Raw genomic sequence first — 22459 nt, 5'->3', positions numbered from 1 at the left:
TCACCTACTTTCACGGAGTGCACATGGCTGGTACACTATAGGGCTGTTCAGTGCAGCATTTGCCTTGTTTCAGGGAGGGCACATGGCTGGTACACGGTAGGACTGTTCAGTGCAGTATTCACCTATTTTGAGGGAGTACACATGGCTGTACACGGTAGGACTGTTCAGTGCAGTATTTACCGATTTTGAGGGAGTACACATGGCTGTACACGGTAGGACGTTACAGTGCAGTATTCACCTATTCTGAGGGAGTACACATGGCTGGTACACTGTAGGACTGTCCAGTGCAGTATTCACCTATTTTCAGGGAGTGCACATGGCTTGTACACGGTAGGACTGTTCAGTGCAGTATTCACCTATTTTCAGGGAGTACACATGGCTGGTACAGGGTAGGACTGTTCAGTGCTGTATTTACTATTTTCAGGGAGTACACATGGCTGGTACACTGTAGGGCTGTTCAGTGCAGTATTCGCCTATTTTCATGGAGTGTACATGGCTGGTACACCGTAGGGCTGTTCAGTGCAGTATTCACCTATTTTCAGTGAGTACACATGGCTGGTACAGGCTAGGACTGTTCAGTGCAGTATTTACTATTTTCAGGGAGTACACATGGCTGGTACACTGTAGGGCTGTTCAGTGCATTATTCGCCTATTTCCAGGGAGTGCACATGGCTGGTACACTGTCGGGCTCTTCAGTGCAATATTTGCCTATTTTGATGGAGTACACATGGCTGGTACACCGTAGGGCTGTTCAGTGCAGTATTCACCTATTTTCAGGGAGTGCACATGGCTGGTACATGGTAGGGCTGTTCAGTGCAGTATTCATCTATTTTCAGGGAGTGCACATGGCTTGTACACCATAGGGCTGTTCAGTGCAGTATTCACCTATTTTCAGGGAGTACATATGGCTGGTACACGGTAGGGCTGTTCAGTGCAGTATTTACCTATTTTGAGGGAGTACACATGGCTGTAAACGGTACGACTGTACTGTGCAGTATTCACCTATTTTGAGGGAGTACACATGGCTGGTACATTTTAGGACTGTCCAGTGCAGTATTCACCTATTTTCAGGGAGTGCACATGGCTGATAAATGGTAGGGATGGTCAGTGCAGTATTCACCTATTTTCAGGAAGTGCACATGGCTGGTACACGGTAGGACTGTTCAGTGCAGTAGTCACCTATTTTCAGGGAGTACACATGGCTGGTCAGGGTAGGACTGTTCAGTGCAGTATTTACTATTTTCAGGGAGTGCACATGGCTTGTACACCATAGGGCTGTTCAGTGCAGTATTCACCTATTTCCAGGGAGTACACATGGCTGGTACATGGTAGGGCTGTTCAGTAGAGTATTCTCCTGTTTTCAGGGAGTACACATGCTGGTACATGGTAGGACTGTTCAGTGCAGTATTCACCTATTTTCAGGGAGTGCATATGGCTGGTACTCAATAGGGCTGTTCAGTGCAGTATTCATCTATTTTCAGGGGGTGCACATGGCTGGTACACTGCAGGGCCGTTCAATGCAGTATTCACCTATTTTCAAGGAGTACACATGGCTGTACACTGTAGAACCATTCAGTGCAGTATTCACCTATTTTGAGGGAGTAAACATGGTTGGTACACTTTAGGACTGTTTAATGCAGTATTCATCTATTTTCAGGGAGTACACATGACTTGTGCACTGTAGGGCTGTTCAATGCAGTATTCACCTATTTTCAGGGAGTGCACATGGCTGGTACACTGTAGGGCCGTTCAATGCAGTATTCACCTATTTTCAGGGAGTACACATGACTGTACACTGTAGGGCCGTTCAATGCAGTATTCACGTATTTTGAGGGAGTACGCATGGCTGGTAAACTGTAGTACTGTTCAATGCAGTACTCACCTATTTTCAGGGAGTACGCATGGCTGGTACACTGTAGGGCTGTTCAGTGCAATATTCACCTATTTTCATGTAGTACACAAGCCTGGTACACTGTAGGGCTGTTCAGTGCAGTATTCGCCTATTTTCAGGGAGTGCACATGTCTGGTACACGGTAGGGCTGTTCAATGTAGTATTCACCTTTTTCAGGGAGCGCACATGGCTGGTACACTGTGGGGCTCTTCAGTGCAGTATTCACCTTTTTTCAAGGAGTGAACATGGCCGTTACACTGTAGAGCTGTTCAGTGCAGTATTCACCTATTTTCAGGGAGTGCACATGGCAGGAACACATTTGGGCTTTTCAGTGCAGTATTAACCTATTTTCAGGGAGTACACATGGCTGGTACATGGTAGGGCTGTTCAGTGCAGTATTCAGCTATCTTCAGGGAGTACACAAGGCTGGTACACAGTAGGACTGTTCCGTGCAGCATTCACCTATTTTCAGGGAGTACACATGGGTGGTACACTGTAGGGCTGTTCAGTGCAGTATTCACCTATTTTCAGGGAGTGCACATGGCTAGTACACTGCAGGGCTGTTCAGTGCAGCATTCACCTATTTCCAGGGAGTGCACATGGCTGGTACACTTAGGGCCGTTCAATGCAGTATTCACCTCTTTTCAGGGAGTACACATGGCTGTACACTGTAGGACCGTTCAGTGCAGTACTAACCTATTTCGAGGGAGTACGCATGGCTGGTAAACTGTAGTACTGTTCAATGCAGTATTCACCTATTTTCAGGGAGTACACATGGCTGTACACCGTAGGGCTGTTCAGTGCAACATTCACCTATTTTCAGGGTGTGCTCATGGCTGGTACATGGTAGGGCTGTTCAATACAGTATTCACCTATTTTCAGGGAGTACACATGGCTGTACACTGTAGGACTGTTCAGTGCAGTATTCACCTATTTTGAGGGAGTACACATGGCTGGTACACTGTAGGACTGTTTAGTACAATATTCACCTATTTTCAGGGAGTACACATGGCTGGTACACAGTAGGACTGTTCAGTGGAGTATTCACTGTTTTCAGGGAGTACATGGCTGGCACACTGAAGGGCTGTTCTGTGCAGTATTCATCTATTTCCAGGGAGTGCACATGGCTATACACTGTAGGACCGTTCAGTGCAGTACTAACCTATTTTGAGGGAGTACGCATGGCTGGTACACTGTAGTACTGTTCAATGCAATATTCACCTATTTTCAAGGAGTACACATGGCTGTACACCGTAGAGCTGTTCAGTGCAATATTCACTTATTTTCAGGGTGTGCTCATGGCTGGTACATGGTAGGGCTGTTCAATACATTATTCACCTTTTTTCAGGGAGTACACATGGCTGGTACACAGTAGGACTGTTCAGTGGAGTATTCACTGTTTTCAGGGAGTACATGGCTGGTACACTATAGGGCTGTTCAGTGCAGCATTCGCCTAGTTTCAGGGAGTGCACAAAGCTGGTACACGGTAGGACGGTTCAATGCAGTATTCACCTATTTTCAGTGAGTACACATAGCTGTACACTATAGGACTGTTCAGTGCAGTATTCACCTATTTTGAGGGAGTACACATGGCTGGTACACTGTAGGGCTGTTTAGTACAGTATTCACCTATTTTCAGGGAGTACACATGGCTGGTACACTGCAGGGCTGTTGAGTGTAGCATTCACCTATTTCCAGGGAGTGCACATGGATGTACACTGTAGGACCGTTCAGTGCAGTACTAACCTATATTGAGGGAGTACGCATGGCTGGTAAACTGTAGTACTGTTCAATGCATTATTCACCTATTTTCAGGGAGTACACATGGCTGTACACCGTGGGCTGTTCAGTGCAATATTCACCTATTTTCAGGGTGTGCTCATGGCTGGTACATGGTAGGGCTGTTCAATACAGTATTCACCTATTTTCAGGGAGTGCACATGGCTGGTACACTATAGAGCTGTTCAGTGCAGCATTCACCTAGTTTCAGGGAGTGCACATGGCTGGTACAAGGTAGGACGGTTCAATGCAGTATTCACCTATTTTCAGGGAGTACACATGGCTGTACACTGTAGGACTGTTCAGTGCAGTATTCACCTATTTTGAGGGAGTACACATGGTTGGTACACTGTGGGGCTCTTCAGCGCAGTATTCACCTATTTTCAAGGAGTGCACATGGCTGGTAGTAGAGCTGTTCAGTGCAGTATTCACCTATTTTCAGGGAGTGCACATGGCTGGAACACTTTTTGGCTGTTCAGTGCAGTATTCACCTATTTTCAGGGAGTACACATGGCTGGTACACGGTAGGGCTGTTCACGGCAGTATTCAGCTATTTTCAGGGAGTACACATGGCTGGTACACTGTAGGGTTGTTCAATGCAGTATTCACCTATTTTCAGGGAGTACACATGGCTGTACACCGTAGGGCTGTTCAGTGCAGTATTCACCTATTTTTAGGGAGTGCGCATGGTTGGTACACGGTAGGGCTGTTCAATACAGTATTCACCTATTTTCAGGGAGTGCACATGGCTGGTATACAGTAGGGCTGTTCAGTGCAGTATTCACCTATTTTCAGGGAGTGCTCATGGCTGGTACACGGTAGGGCTGTTGAGTGCATTATTCACCTATTTTGAGGGCGTGCACATGGCTGGTACACGGTAGGGCTGTTCAGTGCAGTATTCACAGGGCTGTTCAGTGCAGTATTCACCTATTTTCAGGGAGTTCATATGGCTGTTACACCGTAGGACTGGTCAGTGCATTGCATTATTACATGCTGCATCTAAATGTTGTCATAAATAGGGAAAATGCACACTGAATAGTAACTTCATCAAAGACAGACGCACATATAGAAACCACATCATCAGCCGCATAGTCAGCTCATTGCTGTGGATTCGTATTCATTGTGCTGTTTCAAGCTACCCTGTTAAAGCTTGGTCACAGAAAGCACAGGCTGTTTGGTTTACTGTATATTACCTTTTATACATTATAGTAGTAATTGCATGCTGCTAGTTATAGGAATTTGTTTTACTGAAACGTATTAAATAAGCCTTTATACAACTCTCTCTTTCTAAGCACTTTCCTTCTCTAGCCCTGAGCTCATCCACCTCCAACTCTCAAGGGGCTGATGCTTTTCCAGGCAGAGAGTGGGGGTGGGGGGTAGATCTCTCTCCTCGGCTGGGGCCTCCTCTCTCAAAATTTAGCAGGATCACCTAAGGTTCCGGAAGCAAGTTCTCTCTCTCTCTCTCTCTCTCTCTCTCTCTCTCTCCCCTTCACACCCCCCCTATGCTGATGTACCTGCTGTCTGCTGCACTAACCGGTTACCTGCCCACCTTTGAACCTAATGGGCACCAGGCTCCTTGATGACAATAGTCCCATGCACTGCCTCCGGGCCTCGTACGCACTTAGGGACTATATCGGCAACCCTACAGTCCCCTGCCTCCTTGCACTTACTTAGAGCCGAGCACCCCAGCTGCCCATTCTACTCTCCCCCCTCGCTCCCCCTGCCACTTCTCCTCTCCCGCCCCCCTGCACTTGCACGATCTGAATGGCACAAGGCCTAATAAGATTGTTTGTTTTCGTCCTCCCTTTGTCTCCCCTTCCTTGTCACGCCTAGAAAAATGTGTGTTATAAGAGACATATCATATCATATGAACTTACTACAGATTGCGACACTTATTTTAATATTGTCCACGCTAACGGTGTCAGACATAAACGAAGGCAAGCTCAAGTAACAATAACTACCCAACAATGCAACACACCCCTGCTGCATAGATCAAAGTGAGGAGTGCAGATAATTAAAAGAAGAAGTGGCTCGGCTCGTACTTCTCCAGCACACAACTCTTCCAACTGTCATGGAATGGAACCTAGCACCTTCCAGTACATCATCCAACAGTACACTGATGGTCAAAAGAAGGAAGGGAGAAGTGAAGGGGAACGATAGAAGATACCTGAAAAGTAGTTGATCAGGACAATCGCAAACCTCTTGGCAACTGGCAGCCTGGTAAAGGGCCCCATTACATCAGGAGCTACCCTTCTGAAACACGCATCAGTGTAAGAGGGGCTGTGAAGGTCCTATATGTCTCTTTATTATTGAGGCATCTGGGGAAGTCCCTCACTAATCGTTGGCAGATCTCTGTTCTAACAGCTCTTTTTGTTTGGGTAACAAATGAATAAAGGGAAGAAAGGATAGCTCAGGGGCAACGCAAAATAAAGGGAAGAAAGGATAGCTCAGGGGCAATGCATTTGTCTTGGAAGCAAAACAACATGGCGCAATATAGGTTTGAATCCTGATCCCGGGCTTAGAAACCAAAGCGCGTTATAAATGAGCAATAAATAAACCTCCGGCAGGACTGTCCGTCCATTCCTGCGCACCAGGGTCCTTTCTGCATATAGTTCCTTTCCAAGTTTCTAGTGAATTTCATATATGCAATTTTGCAGAGGTTCTAGCTAATTTTTGCTGCTTCCTCCCCTCCCCCCACACCCTCTGCTGCTATCACCCGGACAAAGGGCTTGTGATCTGTGCACCAAATAAAGTATGCCGCTCACAGAAATGTTCCAAACTGCACCACAGCCCACAGGGAGGACAAAGCTTCATGCTCAATAATTGGGTATTTAAGTTCTGGTGGCCTGAGATCTCTGAGGAGAAGGCTACGTTTTGTTCAGTTTATTTTTGGAGGCAAGTTAGACCTGCACCCAGGCCTTGTTACTAGCGTCCTCTGTGACAATGGTTTCCTTGCTTGTGTCAAACTGTTTGACAGAGGGGTCTTTGACTATGGCTTCCTTGACTTCCTCAAACGTCTTCTGGCCATTGTTGCCCCAAAGAAATGTCACCGCTTTCCTCATCACCAGTTCCTGCATCGGTTGGTCTTTGGCTGCAAAATTGAACACACATTTGGAGTGTCACTCAGAGAGCCCTAATAAGGAAGTAACCTCATCGTTGGTGGTAGCTGGAGTGGCCCTACTCACAGCAGCTACTAGGTCCAACTTGGGATTGACGCCTTCTGCCTTTAGGGAGTGTCGTAGGTAGTCTACTTTCGTTCTGAACAATGTGCAGTTTCCTTGTTTCAGTGTGTCTTTTCTCTCTCAGCTTGCTGAGTACCTTACTTAGTGTGTGGTTGTGCATTGCCAACACATCTATGTAGACAAGGGTTTAATCCTGAAATGTTTGTGCCATCAGCGATTGAAACACAGCAGCTGCACTGGCCAAACCGACAAGCATCTGTAGAAACTGGTAAAGGCCAAATGGTGTGAAGGCTGTGTTCACTCTGGATTCATGAGTGAGTACAACCTGATGATATGAGGAGCAGAGGTCCAGCATTGAGAAGGGTGTGGCTTCAGCAAGCCTGGATACGAGCACATTGATATTGGGAAGTGAAAGTGTATTAAATAAATTGGGCCTCATTACGACCCTGGCAGTAGGGGGTTAACGGCGCCGTAGAGCTGCCTGTGCAGTTAACCCCCTACCGCCTCATAACGAGGTCTGCTCGCAGGTCCCGCAGACCAGGATGCTAACAACAGGCCCGTCATTCGATACTATATAAAACCCTAATGACAGACACAGCCCCGAACCCGACAACAGCCAGAGTGAGATGGGAGAGAGCCCTCCAGACCACATTTTCAGACGAGGATTGGGACTATATTCTAGCACAAAACCAGAAGGAGTCACTAAACACAAGATACAAACTAATTCATTTAAAATGTATTCACCAGGCATACCATACCCCCGCAAGAATACACCGATACCCTCCCTCGACCCACCCACAGTGTGGCAGCTGTGGTACACACACAGCAGACTTCCTCCATCTTGCATGGACCTGCCCACCAATACAGCATTTCTGGGAATCAATATTGGAAAAGACTGCCGCAATAGTAGATATACCCATTGAACCCGACCTATTGGGACTCACCAGACAACTCCCCTCCACAACGCGTAAACTAGGAGGGCTTCTGCTACTGTTGGCACGCAGAAGAATAGCAATGTCCTGGGGAAAGGGACCCACACAGACTACACAGCAGTGGCTGAAAGACATAACATACTGTAAGGACACGGAAAGCAAACTTCATCAAGCTACTGCCCCAGCACGCCCGACCACCTGACATCTGGGGCCCATATATCGCTTATATGTTGTCCACTGAGGGCAGTGACTCCTCCAGAAGTGCAACCCCAGAACCCCGAAAGAGTCTCATAGAAGGGTGTCCCAACACGTCCAATGTAACAAACCGCGGACTATTACGAGCTCGGGTCTGATTCAGGGGGTGGATGGCGGGTGGGGGAAAGTGGGGTGGGATCAGAGGCACAGTCACTTCCATGTATGTTTTGTTATGTCTACTTTCTCTGTTACTAAGCTGTAAATACCAAAAATAAAGTTTAAAAAAAAAACAACAGGCCCGTCATTAACGGTCCCTTTGTTAGCATCCTCCCCATTCCCATTGAGCCCTATGGGGGCTCAAATGGGAATGGGGATGGACCATGTCCGGGTTGCTTGAATGGGGAAATACCGGGCCCTCCCAGGTCAGAATGTCCCAGTATTTCCCCATTCAGGGAACCCGGATCCGGTACCCGGTATGGGGGCAGCCATGCCACTAAAGGCGTCATGGCTACCTCCATAGTTGTAATGAGGCCCATTGTTCTTCTTTAAACTCCTCAGCTCCACACAGACAGATTTCATCCGTAGCAGGTTTTCCCACTAGGACCATAGGAGTGATCCAGTCTGAAGCCTATATTTGTTGAATGATACTTTTCCACAAGAGTTGGTTCAGGTGTCTCAGTTTGGCTTATAGTCTAAAAGGAACCTTACATACACTGTGTTTGGCAGGGCTGGCTTTGGCCTTGAGTGCTTCTCTGTGTTTGAAGCCTTCCAGTTTGCACATTTTACCTGGTAAGACTTCTGGAAGTGTCTGGATGAGGTCATTGATGACCTCATCTGCAGACATATAGAAATCACCTCTATCTGTCCAGCCTCACTGGGATGGCGATACATTTTGAGGTCTGCTTTATGCTTGCAATTTACGGTGGAGGCCCTGGAGGATGTGACATACACATTTACTACAATCTCTCTATCCTTTTGTTGTAATCATCCTTGCATGTCTATTTCAAGTCTAAAGTAAGCTCTTGGGATAGTTGTAGGAGATATTCAGAAGATTTAATCTGGAACCTTGCTTCGAAAGAGTTTCCGAGGGATGACAGTATAGAGCAACCCAGAATCAGCCACGAGGGCCACATGCACCTCAGCAGTTTCTTATTCACCCCGTCATGATGAGAGGTCCGCCATGACCCTCTTTGTGATGCACTATTAGGACACACTCTGACAGTTATTTTGTTAAGTCTTCAATGTCACCTTCATCCATGTATGCCACCTGAGAGATTCTGTCGCTGACCTTTCACCATGCTGGCTACTGTTTTACTGGCAAGTGGCGGGTTTTGCTGCTGCATCTGAACTACATCCTTTTGGGTTGTTAAGGGTGGAGCCCAGGCTTGGCTCTTTGTGGCTGACTGCTGGGGGCCTTTCGTATGGTGCTCTTGTAATGGCACACAAGCTCAAATGGTTCTGGTAGTCATTTCTTCTCACGTGTGATGGCAGAGCGCCACGTCATGGAACAGTCTGCAGTTACGCAGGAGTGATGGCCTGGTCAAGATTAGGGTGCCCAGCCTGCCACAGTCTGTCCCTTATCTCTCCATTGTTTGTGTTGAGCATTTTCTGGTCACGCATAACTTCCTCCCAGAAGGTCCTGAGGTCACCAGTGGCTGCTATCATCCTGAGGGCTCCACATACTCCTGTATAGGGCTGCACTGTAGTTGCAACCTTTCCTGCTTGTAGGAGAAAATAAAGTAACCCTCCCGGTGATGCTCTAGGCTCCCAACTTGCTCTAGACCCATCCCTTGGTGATTGGTTAGGTCAAAAATAGAGCGTTCAACTCATGCCTCCTTCAGAAAATACAGAGATGTATGTATTAGCCGGTAAGATAGATCAGCGAGTTGAGCGCTATCCTCTGCAATCTGTGTGTGATCTGCAGGTTCCAATCCCGGCATGGCCAACTCAGCCTTTCATCCTTCCGAGGTCGATGAATGAGTACCGACTTCGGTTGGGTGATATTGTATGTAAATATGTTCTTTGTAAAGCGCTTTGTCGAAAGTGATATCTAAGTAACACATCATTATCATGATGTATTATTTCTGAAATACAACTTCAGGTTTCTGTGATTGCTTCTTCTGAGGTGCAGATCCAATCCAAACTCCGACTGCGGTTATCTCTTAGAATAGCAGACAGCAATCTCATAAAACCCTGTGATTTGTGACACAGCTGAGATAAGGGCCTTGTTATCAGTGGTAGAACTGGAGTCCAATTTATTTTTCATTACCCGTTATTTGTATTCTTTCCCTATGGCAGATATTAATTAGTTTGAATGATGGGAGCAACAATTTAATTGGCAGCATGCCCCGGAAGGCATCCCATTTTTTCCGAGCGATGTGACAGTGTGGCATTTAAACTGCGCCAAGAGGTCCTGCTTTCGCAATCCAAAGTTCTCCTTTGATATCTCATAAATAGTTCTCAAACAGAAGTTGGTTACGAAATAAATTATGGGATGTTCCTTATTATCTATATCAATGTCCCCATCTCATTTGGCTATTTAAAAACTGGAACACTGGTCCAGAGTAATTCCCGAACCTACATACACCAGCACTACAATAAGATGGCAAGCGTCTGCTTATTAAAATCATGCCATGCCAGGCATGGACCAGGCCATGCAGACAATTAGGCAACATGGCAGAACCGAGGGACGCTCCTTTGACCCACCCCAACCAGGACTCCTGTAGAGCTGATTCACAAATATGCTATGGTAGTAACTCTGACTTACTCTTGACTTACTCCAGGAAATAGACTACTGAATCCACAAAACAGTTATGAGGAGTAAATGACTGTCTCCTCACTTACTCCTGGAAAGAGAAGGTGAGGATTAAGTCAAATTTACTACTGGAAGCTTCTTTATGAAGTGATTTTTCTCTACGCAGGAATTTAATTGAATTGAATGGATATTTTATATATAGCGTGCTCGTACACATGTGTTTCAGGGCGCCACGTGCATGGGAGAGGGAAAAAGGGGAAAAGTGCATGAGGGGGGAGAAGTGGAAAGTGCAGAGCAAAGGAATACAGGTAAATAATAAATAAATACATACATAAATAATAACAAGCAAAGAAACAGTGGTAGTGCAGCCAGCGGGTGGCAAGTGCTATGATTGAGGCAACAAACAAGGTGAGTCTGGTAAGTGCAGAGAGAGGGGGGACTGTATGGTTACAGATACAGGCCCTAGTGTAAGGGTTTGCCATGAGACAGTGCGGGAGGGTGGCAAGGTGAGCGGGTACCTGGGCCCGGAAGTCAGAAGGTAGGTCAGGAGCACGGTGCCAAGAGAGAGAAGATCAGCAGGGGAGAGGAGGGGTAAAGGCAGAAGCAAAGAGGATGTTCTTGAGGTGCTTCCGGAACCGGAGATGGCTTTCCTCAAATTTCAGGGTGGCAGGGAGGCTGTTCCAGAGGAAGGCCCCTGCTGAAGACAAAGATCTACACTTCTTTATAACTGAGTTACCCCTTGTAATGTCTTGGTTAATTGGGTCTTGTGTTATTAATGTGAAGAAACAGGATGTCGTGTGTCTAGGAGGCAGCATCATTTCTTGGCAATGCTTGAAAGGAAAGTGGGCCTTACTAGTGGTTTGGTGGTATTTCCAATGAAAATACCAGCAAACACATTTTCTGTTACTGCCACTCGGTCTGGAGGATTTACTGCCAGATTAGGAGTGGAGTACAACCGTTATTAGTCCCCAATTTTGGTGTCCACAGGAGGCCATGAAACATTTGGAGTAATAAGCCTGGGTGGTAATTCCGCCCACAGTAACTCTTCCAGTTTTGCAGGTAAGGTGGAAGAGACGCTACCAGCCAAGTGCTATCGACTCAACTCTCTCATGTAATTCAGAATTGGGTGGGGCATCAAAGTGTCGGTAAAAGCGAAGGAACAGAATTACTGATGTTTTAAGCACCACTTTTTACCACCCCTCTAAACTCGTAATGAGGTCCAGTGTCAGCTACTACTTCCGAAGTTGAGGCTTTGCTTCTTCAACCCACAGGTGACAAGAAATGTGTTTACCCCCTGGGGGGAGCAATGTTCAAGAAGAGCTGGTTGGGGTGTAACATTTCATCATGGGGCATGGCTTGCAACCAGCACCTGAAAAATATACCCATATTGTAAATGAGTTCCTTTCTTTCATGAACAGGAGACAGCAGTGGGTTTACCGAAGCAATATTTACCATAAAAACTAGAGAAAGTCCCTAACTTGCGAAAGTTGGCCATTTGTGTAAATTATGCTCAACTAACATGTTTGTATTCCAAGTGTAGTAAGCACATTTAATTTATTTGTGGTTGAAAGTTCCAACCAGCCCTCGGCGTCATTTGAGACATTGGTATCTTATGCCAAAAACAGATTCTTTTTGAGCCAGCAACAAGTTCTTAAAACCCCCAAAAGTCCTATTGGTGAGGATGGATAGCCAAGGGGCAGCGCGTTTGTCTTGGAAGCAAGACAACGCAATGCCACACAGGCTTGAATCCCGATCCTGTGCTTAGAAACCACAACGCTGGTATTAAGTGAGTTATAAATGAACAATTAAATAAATAAATTGACAGCGTTTAGGGGAACCCTGTCATTAGAACTTCAGGGTGTCTTTGTATTCAATGGAAAAAAGCTACATGGCATGCCTTGTTAAGGATTTCAATCAGACACACACCCAGGTCTCGCCTAGCATGTAGTGCGCAATGAAATATTTATTTGTGTCTATAAGTTCAATATTCTGAATGATATACCAATCATATCACACCCTTCTCAAAATACCCCCCAGGTCACCCTGAGCCAGGAATCAGGCTAGTTTGTAAAGGTAAATATGTATTTTTTTATTTAATATTCAAATCACATAAGTTTGAATGTATATATATATATACATATATATATATATATAGAATAGCCTTGTACCACAGTACAAGGCTGTCGGAGTGCACTCCAGAAAACGAACCCACGTGGTGATTCCACACTGGACCCAGAGTAGCAAAGAGACCAGCAGTCATCCAAACGTCCAAAATGTTCTTTAATGAAATGCCATGGACATGAGAAAAATGCAGACTACGACGCGTTTCGCGGCAAAGCTAGCCGCTTGCTCACGATGAGGGTGCAGAAACAAAAGAAGTCCATTTAAACCCGTATATTCTCTATGGAATACATGGATAGATTGTCCAGAACAATGGTAGCCATTTTTTCCCACAAAATCCGCCATGTTTGAAAATGTTTAAACCCACAGTGGGTTACCTTAAAAAACATTGAATTGCATGCAATACATTTGTTAGGCAGATCCAATTGGCTGGCGATATATCGCTTTTCTCAACATGTAAACCACACATTTTAAACTTCAGTAAGTGTCCTCCTATTGCACATGTTACGTTTGTAAATGTATTATTAGTTTTTTTTAAAACGAATGTGTGATTTAAAGTGTGTATTAAGTCAGGTCTGTATGTATGTGTAGTGCTGCCTGTGTCGTGTTTATTTATTAGTCTAAAACACGTTTGTCTAATGTCAAAAAACATGCTGACAAAATACCAATGTATTCCATACTGATCACTAGTCGCAATCCTGGATAATTTGCAAAATATTATTCCTGCAATTCATAAATGAATTGCGAAAAGCTATGTGTCAATGTAGCTAGTGACATATATTCGAAATGATCATACATCATATTGTTGATAGGCATTGTGATGAAAGTGCAAGTGCCATAATGCATCACGGGCTGCTTTTTGCATAAACCGCATATAGAGATGCATAAAGTGCAAGTGCATGTGCAAAATCGCAATAACTAACCCCAACGGGTAATGTGCAAATAGCAATATACCAGCATAGAAATCCTATACAAGGATATATAAAGTGCTTAGTGCATTCATAGCCTGGATGTAGGAACAACAAATTACATACACACAACTATACAAATGATAATACAATTGAAATACAAGACTGCGACAAAGGATAAAACCCTAATTAGAAAATCAATCATACCTCAGCAATAATCGTAACTAGTCTAATGTGCATTTTAAAAGGAGGAACACTTTAGAAATCACTAAAATAGAATATAACTGCGGGTTTAAAATGAAGTTCCTAGATAACATAGCAATAAAATTGCTCACCCTACATATAAAACTGAGAAAGAAAACATTAAAATTAGATAGCTGAAAGTAAGAGGAGATCTAAAATTCATTCAATTACTGTCTTTGGAATATTGAATTGATAGACTCTAAAACCTACAAGCTAATGTGAGAAATGACAGTGGTGTCAACAAACCGTGCAGCATAAAGATCAGTGTGCAATTATGATAAATAACACAATGATCCCATATATGTCAGTCCAGCTGATGGAACTGCAAATTATGTCAAGCGTGTCCCAGAGAGTTACAGAAAAATGCAAAGAGTTGACAAAGGGGGGGTCTCAAAGTAAAAACTCAGAACAGATGCAATTCAAGATGTATGAGACAAATACAGATAGTAAATTTAAGTCCCAAGAAAAGTATAAAGTTCTTCATCCAGATTGTATCCCTTAGGTTTCTTAGTTTCCTAGATCCAGTATATATTTCGTCTCAGTTTGTCTAAGGAGCAATTCACGGTTTCCTCCTCTAGGTGCCTTTGGAATAGCATGTATCCCAAAGTAGGCAAAACCTTGTAGGTTGCCTCCATGTTTTTCCTGAAAATGAAGAGCCATCGGATACGTAGAATCGATATTCTTGATGGCTCTTATTTGTTGCAGTATTCTCAATTTCAGTTTGCCTATGGTACTACTAACGTACCACTTGTCACAAGGGCAAGTGAGTACGCACACAACATACTCAGTTTCACAAGTGATATGAGGTTTGATAATCACGTTTTTGTGTAGTATTGGATGAAGGTAGTTTTTTGTATTCTTGGCAAATTTGCACGCTTTACATTTCGTACATTTCTGGAAACCGTCTGGTATTGCTCCAAGCCAACTTTGGCCAATTGAGACGATTTTAGGACACATATAACTGGATACAGGGTGATCCCTGAGTGAGGCAGAGCGTCTAAAGGTGATGTTGATGTTATTACCCAGAATGCTTCGCAAATGTTCATCTTGTTTCAATATATGCCAATGTTTATGCATTATGTGACGTATATTGTTGGAAGCTTTGCTATATGTTAGAATTAGTCTGGTATCTCCTGTTTCCAAACTAGTTACCATTGGAACTTTGGACATTAACAAAATAGAGCGATCTTTCTCTCGTGCCTTATTATACGCTCTTTCCAACACTTTTTTGGGGTAACCTCTTTGTAAGAACTTAAGGGCCATACTATCACATTCTTTGTCAAAGGTTTCAATTTGGGAACAGTTACGTCTTATGCGAATGAATTCGCCATAAGGTATGCTCCACTTCAGGGCTGTGGGATGGTTGCTTATAGCATGCAGTGGTACATTTGAACTGGTATATATAAGCCAGCAAAGGTTGCTCTGCGCATTTCCTTACAATTTTGGTCAAATATGCCAAATCTGATCGAGCATTGGCCCTAGAAGAACTTGAAAAGAAGGAAACTGAACTCAGTAAGGTATCCAACACTGAGGAAGGCAAACAGTTGTGCATCAAAATTAATGAGGCTTTGCTTGTCTATGAAGATGACATTAAACAACGAAAACATCGAAAATTCATTTGGGATAAACTGGATTACGAGACAGGAAGGATATTTACTTTTGCTAGGAGATTTGATTCTCTGCGGAAAAATCCCATTATCCAGCCCACATCCACTGCATTTGGTGATTCTGGCACCATCTCGTCTGAATCAGATGTCTCAGTTTCTGAGAATGAGGAGCCTTTAGCTAGGCTGAATTTTTTAGATGAGATGCAGCTTCTATGCCAAGATGGGAACAATCAAAAACGTGGCAGAGGTTGAGGCAAGGGAAAGGGAAGAGGAAGAGGACAGAAATCGCGAGGAGGAATACAACTCGCCGAGGCCGGCGTGGGAAACGGCTCAGGGGCGTATCAAGAGAGCAGATCAATGTGCTCTGGAGTCAAAAAGTAACCATCGACACCATGAAGCTCTGCAAAATTATCAATCTGTCCTCTCATGTTCTCACAAAGGCTCAAACTTCGGTCCTCTCCCTGGGCCTTAACTTCTGTCCCACCAAAGCCTTTGACTACGTTCAAGCACGTCTAGACCTAGACAAGTTAATCCGCAAGATCAAACTCAAGAAATTCTTCTCTATTAATCCTACTGCGATCAAGCCTTCTATACCTCGCACAGGTCGCACTGATCTTTTTATTTCAGACATTCCATCTCTCATGGATTTAGCCTGTCTTGAAGATATCCAGTTTGATCCTCTCAATGTTGACTTCACCGATTTTGACATTAATCCCAATCGGGATGTACATGCCAGGCTCAAAGATAAATGTAAATTTAATCCACAGTTTCCAGTTGGTGGATGTATCGAAGCATTTCGTGACTTGTGTGTCAGCGATCTTAGAAAGTTACGGAGGAGTACTGTTAGTAGTAAACATAATCTTACTACTTCACATCTTGTGGCCATTGGCGAATTACAAGATCTATCAAATATTGTTATTAAGCAAGCTGATAAGGGGTCTAATATCGTAATCCAAGACAGAGTCCACTATGTTACTGAGGCCAATCGCCAACTCAAGGATCGACTGTGTTATGCCAAATTATCAAAAAATCCCTTTACTGACATACAGTCCGAACTTAATAGCCTCTGTACCAAGTGGGCTGATATTGGACTTATTGAGGATGATTTAGTCAAATTCCTTGTTCCCTCTTGCCACACTGTACCCACCATTTACTTTCTACCCAAAACTCATAAATCTCTCACCCATCCACCTGGGAAACCCATCGTTACACTATGTGGTTCCCTGCTTGAGCACCTGGCCCAGTTTATTGATGAGACTCTGTTTCCTTTTGTTTTGGTTTTGCCTTCTTATTTGCGGGACACCAAAGATTTTTTGCAACATATTACCAATACACCTTGGGAGGATGGGTTTCTTGTGGCCACCCTCGATGTTGTTTTCCTCTACACTTCTATTGACCATCAGGTGGGAATAGGAGCCTGCAAATATTTTCTAGAGATGTTGTCTTTTTGCCTGACCAACAATGTTTTCCTGTTTGAGGGTTCCTTTTATCGGCAGGTAAGGGAGACTGCTATGGGTAGTACCTTTGCCCCGTCATATGCAAATCTAACAATGGGATGGTGGGAGGCTACTTTTCTAAGTGATTTGCTTGTATCTAGTTTTCCCACATAAATTGTCACCTGGTGGCGATATATCGACGATGTTTTTGTTATATGGAAGGGTACAGAAACTGACTGGCAATTGTTTGTGAAAAGTATTAATACCAACACGACCAATTTACGTTTTACAGAATGTCACAGCACCACCGAAATCGTTTATCTTGATGTGGTTGTGACTCTTGAAAGATCTGGTTTTCACACAGCATTGCATAAAAAACCTTCTAACACCGGTCTACCTCTGCATGCCACCAGCTGTCATCCTATGTCATGCAAAAGCAGTATTCCTTACGGCGAATTCATTCGTTATTGCAGGAATTGTACTGACCTGGCATCCTTCGATTACCATTGCGCCCAGGCGGCCATGAACTTTGTGAAACAAGGCTATAAGCAAAGAACTATAGAAATGGCCTATACCAAGGCCCATGGATTGTGCAGGGATAAACGTTTGTATGGTACTAAGTCCGATAGTAACACTACTGATGACGAACTCAGACTCATTTTTGTCTTGTTTGATAATGCCTCTAATCATGTTCGCAGGATCATTGAACGACATTGGCGTGTTCTTGTTTTAGACAAAGACTTATGCCCTTTGCTTTATAAACGTCCCACCATCACTTACAAAAGGGTACCCTCGCTTAGAGATAAGCTAGTATCTAGATTTTTACCACCCATTGGCAAAAGTCCCTCTCTTACCATTGGCTGGCGGTCTCCCCCATTGGCTTTACCAAATGTTCTAAGTGTAAAGCCTGTGCCCATGCCACTGCGTGCAAATCTTTTTTACATTCTGTTACCAAACATAACCAGACCATTTAGTATTCTATGTATTGAGATACTGCCTTTGTTGTCTATGTTCTCACGTGAAGTGGTATGTCGGGAGTACCACTTGCAAACTCAAATTAATGATATTGCAGCATCTTAGGGTGATTAAAAACTCGGACCCCGCAAACCCTATAGCCAAGCACTTCATGCAGGAACACGAGAATGATGTGAATTTGCTAAGATTTTTTGCAGTGGCACACATTCCAATTCATCCTAGGGGTGGAGACCGCATTTTAAAGCTAAGACAATTGGAGACAAGATTAATCTTGGACTTTGACACCAAGTTTCCCAATGGCCATAACTTGGATGAGGAGTTATACACATTTTTCGGTACCTGAGGCCTACTATTCCCTCTATATGGGTTTGCTTCATCTCACTGTATGGTTAGACATGTCTTTTTGCTATTTATTTTGGTTCACTGTCATATCCTTGGCCTGTATGTATTATTATTTTTCCACCTTATTTTGTTGCTGGTCTTATTATTATTTTTCTTCAGACCGTTCTCGATCCAAGTTTAGCTGCTGTAGTCACGATTCTGTAGGAAATCGGCTCCATTCTAAAACTAATTGTTTTTTTCTTGTAGTCCTTTCTTCTTTTAATTTTTAATGTTGTGTTTTCTCGGTCATATTTTATTGACAGTGTCCTTTTCAACACCATTTGCACATGTACTTTTCCTTTGCTCTTTTCTAATTATTCTCTAATTTTGAGGCTGCCATTATTTTCCCATTCCTTGTGTCAGGTATACCAGCGTTGTTACTTCCAGTTTTTATGTATGCATTCCATGGCTAGGGATGTATTTTGCAATTTTGCACATGTCGATGCTGCTATTTTGGCTTTGCAATTTTGCACGTGTCGCTGTTGCTATGCACTTTATAGTTAGAGCTGTATTTTGCGATTTTGCACTTGTCGATGCTGCTATTTTGGCTTTGCATACTTCTACAAGTTTACGCTGCTATTTTTTGCTTGCACTTGCACTTTTTTCTATTCATTCTCTGTACTAGTATGGCATACTGACTAGTTTCTCAGCTTTTATTTATATGCATTAGCTGTTTTACTCCTGACATGGGCTTGGGCTTCTGCGGTCTTGGGCTCTTATTTATTGATATTTGTGTACTTTTTCTTCATTGTACGTGGAATTTCAATTTCTTGTATTTTATGTATTATGTGCTAATGTTTCTTGGACCTCTCCTACTTGACCAGGAATTCGCAGTGGAACCGTGGGTGCATTTGGTTTGGACTATGTGGCTTAGTTTCTATTCCTGTTTTTCATTTACTCATTTACTACCGTTTCTTTATTTTCTGCACTACGCACCTTATATTTAACAGACAATTTTACCTTTTGTCGGTTTTTTCCAGTATTCCTGCATATTTTCCATCATTGGTCCTTGCAGCCTATCCATTCCAATATGGCCGCCATTTACTCCATGCCTTTATGCACCTATTGAGTTCCACTGACACAGCAAAAGGACTATTTGTTTTTATAATTATGCTTTACTCCCTTTTTCCTTTACGTGAACAAGCGCTCAGTCGAGCATGAAATGCGGTGTCAGCAGGTCGTGCCTACGGGCGTCCTGCCTCTGTTATTGCTGCTCTCCCAGCCGTGTCTTTTGTTTATTTATTTTTGTTTAGTACATTAAACTCACTTGGTGGTGACAATACAATTCAGACAATTAAGTAAACCAATTGAATTCACTTATATTAATGCAGAATACAAAACACAGGCAAAAGAACATTCTTGGCTTGTAAACAGATAGCCTTTAGTTTAACATTTCCCCCTGCAAAGTTCTGAAGGTACAAATGAGTAATCCTACACAGATGTAATAATCAGCAGGTATTCAGGAATGAAAGAAAATGTCTAGAGTTTGAATGCAATCTTCCCCCCCAAACAAAAGAAAAACCGTTTATGGAAATTGACACTAAACAGGTCCTAACACACAGAAGCTACAATATAAACAACGGTACACACTTTAGTTCAGGATGGGACTTGAGAAACACTTTGAATGGGAAAAAGACACATGTAAACTTTGAAAACTGCAAATTCGCAGCAAAATTTCGTTATAAGATTTTGGATAAAAACGGGTCAAATACACTGTTCCGCGATGCAGTTTTTGGTTGTCGAAAATGAAAACAGAAATTTGGTTTTCAAAAAAAAGAGAATGCCACCCGGGAATCTCCACAGTTACGTGGCCAGCGTAACTCTTCACATAGTGGATACTCAAAATCAATAATGACTTATGGTTTTGTAACACAGATGAGAGAAAATCAGTGCAAGAATTGTTCTGACAAAACTACGGTTCTGAAGTTAAAGATGGGATAGGTTGAGATTGGAATAAGACAATGCAAATATACTGTGGGTCACTGTTCTTCCTAATGATACTTACAGTCCCTTGTGATTAAAATTGGACCGTCAGGGTTCTGGTCATTGGATCGGGTCAGGTCTACCGGCGGCAGCGCACCTCTGGCAGGATTGAATCAGCAGTGCGGTTCTGGTCAAATTTGGACTGCACCTCAGACTGCATTTGGATGGGCCCTTCTGGTCACTGGACATGGTAGATAGCAGGATGCAAGTTTCAGCGGGCAAGCCTTAATGGTAGCAAGCCAGACTGGATCAGTATTACATCCCCTCAAGTTTGGGATGGTTGAATTTGGGTCTAGCTAGAAAGAGTTCCACAATGCTAAAGTTTTTATTCTCCTAAGAAGTCTGGAGTCAGCTGCAAGATGAAAAGTTATGGATAGGATGAAGAAGTCAGGAACAAAGTGCTTCATGGGAATCTGGATGTGTTCAGGAAGCAGAGTGTTCAGGAAGCAGTCTATCCTTTGTGTGGTGAAGTTCCTATATTTATCTTACCAAGTGACATCACAAAGTTTATGGTGTGGGCAGAGTTTCAAAACACACCCCCTACGGCTGTGAGTGGCCACAGGCACTTGCCTTGTTCTGGTTGGCAGTCAGAACAGAGCTGTCATCCTTATGATGTGATTTAGGAACTCCCACATTGATTTTGACCAAAACTTAACTTTTGCACAAATGTACACTTCTAAAATGATGTCCCCTAATTCTATAGAATTTTATCTATTTTAATCGTAACAGTCTGGACTAATAACTTCTAATTCAGTACAGACCTGGGTGATTATCACTGGATCATGTATATACAATCTTAGACTGGCAACATTAATAGTTTTTCTACAATAGGGTTTTTCCTGCAACTTAGGTTCCTTAGGTGGTACAGGGTTCATTGATGTCTTCAAATCAAAAGCCCAAAATTAGGTTAACATCTACCAATTTTTAGATTTATCCCCCTTTTGGTTACACAGTTAAAGAGTTTCAAATTTAATCACAAAAAAGGGTTTAAACATCAAAAAGTTCCAGCAGTTCTTTTCTCATCCTTTGTAACTCCCCTTCACAGGCATCAGCTGTCACAGTGCTTTGATCAGAGAGGTGCGTCATCTTCCTGGAGAGGGAAGCTCCCCTGTAGAGATCAGTAGGCAGCTTGTCATTGTTCTTGGCTCAGCCGAAGACAAATGTCTAATGAGTCCATTGTGCTCCTTGTTGTCAATCTGCAGGAACCATTAAGGCTTCCTGTAGCAAGGCAGTGTCAATTTTAAAGTGTCAATCTTTCCCAGGCTGTCACTGTCAGGTCAGAATTAAGTATTTACTTAACTCCAATACTGGGTTGCTTTAATTTAAAGTCTTTTCATTTTACACATATACAAATAAGCACAGTTTACATGGAATTTGACCATTTAAAAGAATTAAGCCCTTCACAAACATGCTTTAAATAGGTGAATTTTGCAATTCCTTCAGAAAAAGAAACACATTTAAATTTGGTTGTTGCCGGACTGATGTTTCAGCAAAATACACTTCTTTGCTGCTGTAGTCAGCGAGGCCCGGTTTTCTCTGAGCCACCTGGAGAATCTGTGATTTCAGCACACTTTTAATTTTAATAGCTCACTGGGAAAATGTCTGAAATTAGCACCAAAACAGCACTTTGAAGGTTGCAATTGATTAGGAAAGTTGCATTTTAAGGCATTTTCGCATTTTTGGCCCTTCTGTGGACTTGCTTCAAGTAACAGATGATAGCACCAACTGACATTTAGCGAGTCCTGTTTTTACACCAACTTTGACTGTGTGTGGCAGGGTGATGCAGCCTTTTTTGATTTGTGAACCATGCGCAGTTTTGCAGATTTGGTGCGCACAGGGTTTAGCACATCCATTTTTGGCAGCTTCCTTTCCCCCATTGTCAAAGGGGTGTGGTGGGGCGCGCATTGGCATGGGTAAAAACATCCCCCCCGACTTCAGCATGACTTCCAGTCGTCGGGGAGTCGGGCACGCAGGATTATTTTTTCCTACGGTCCATGTGAAGAAATCCGGTTGCTTCTCATGTCAGCGATGGATGCGGCACGCTCTCCTCACTGGTTCTGGTTTGAGTGTG

The 22459-nt window shown here is 43.5% G+C and overlaps 1 protein-coding gene across 10 annotated transcripts in view; it reads right to left on the bottom strand.

The window, feature by feature from the left end:
- KCNT1 (potassium sodium-activated channel subfamily T member 1) overlaps positions 1-22459 on the bottom strand; it is a 2308650-nt gene that overhangs the window by 856316 nt on the left and 1429875 nt on the right. The gene's annotated exons all lie outside the window — the stretch shown is intronic.

The sequence above is a fragment of the Ambystoma mexicanum genome, chromosome 8, assembly GCF_040938575.1.
Source record: "Ambystoma mexicanum isolate Mex_15411 chromosome 8, UKY_AmexF1_1, whole genome shotgun sequence".
Lineage (NCBI taxonomy): Eukaryota > Metazoa > Chordata > Amphibia > Caudata > Ambystomatidae > Ambystoma > Ambystoma mexicanum.
This window is presented reverse-complemented; position numbering and strand designations above follow the sequence as displayed.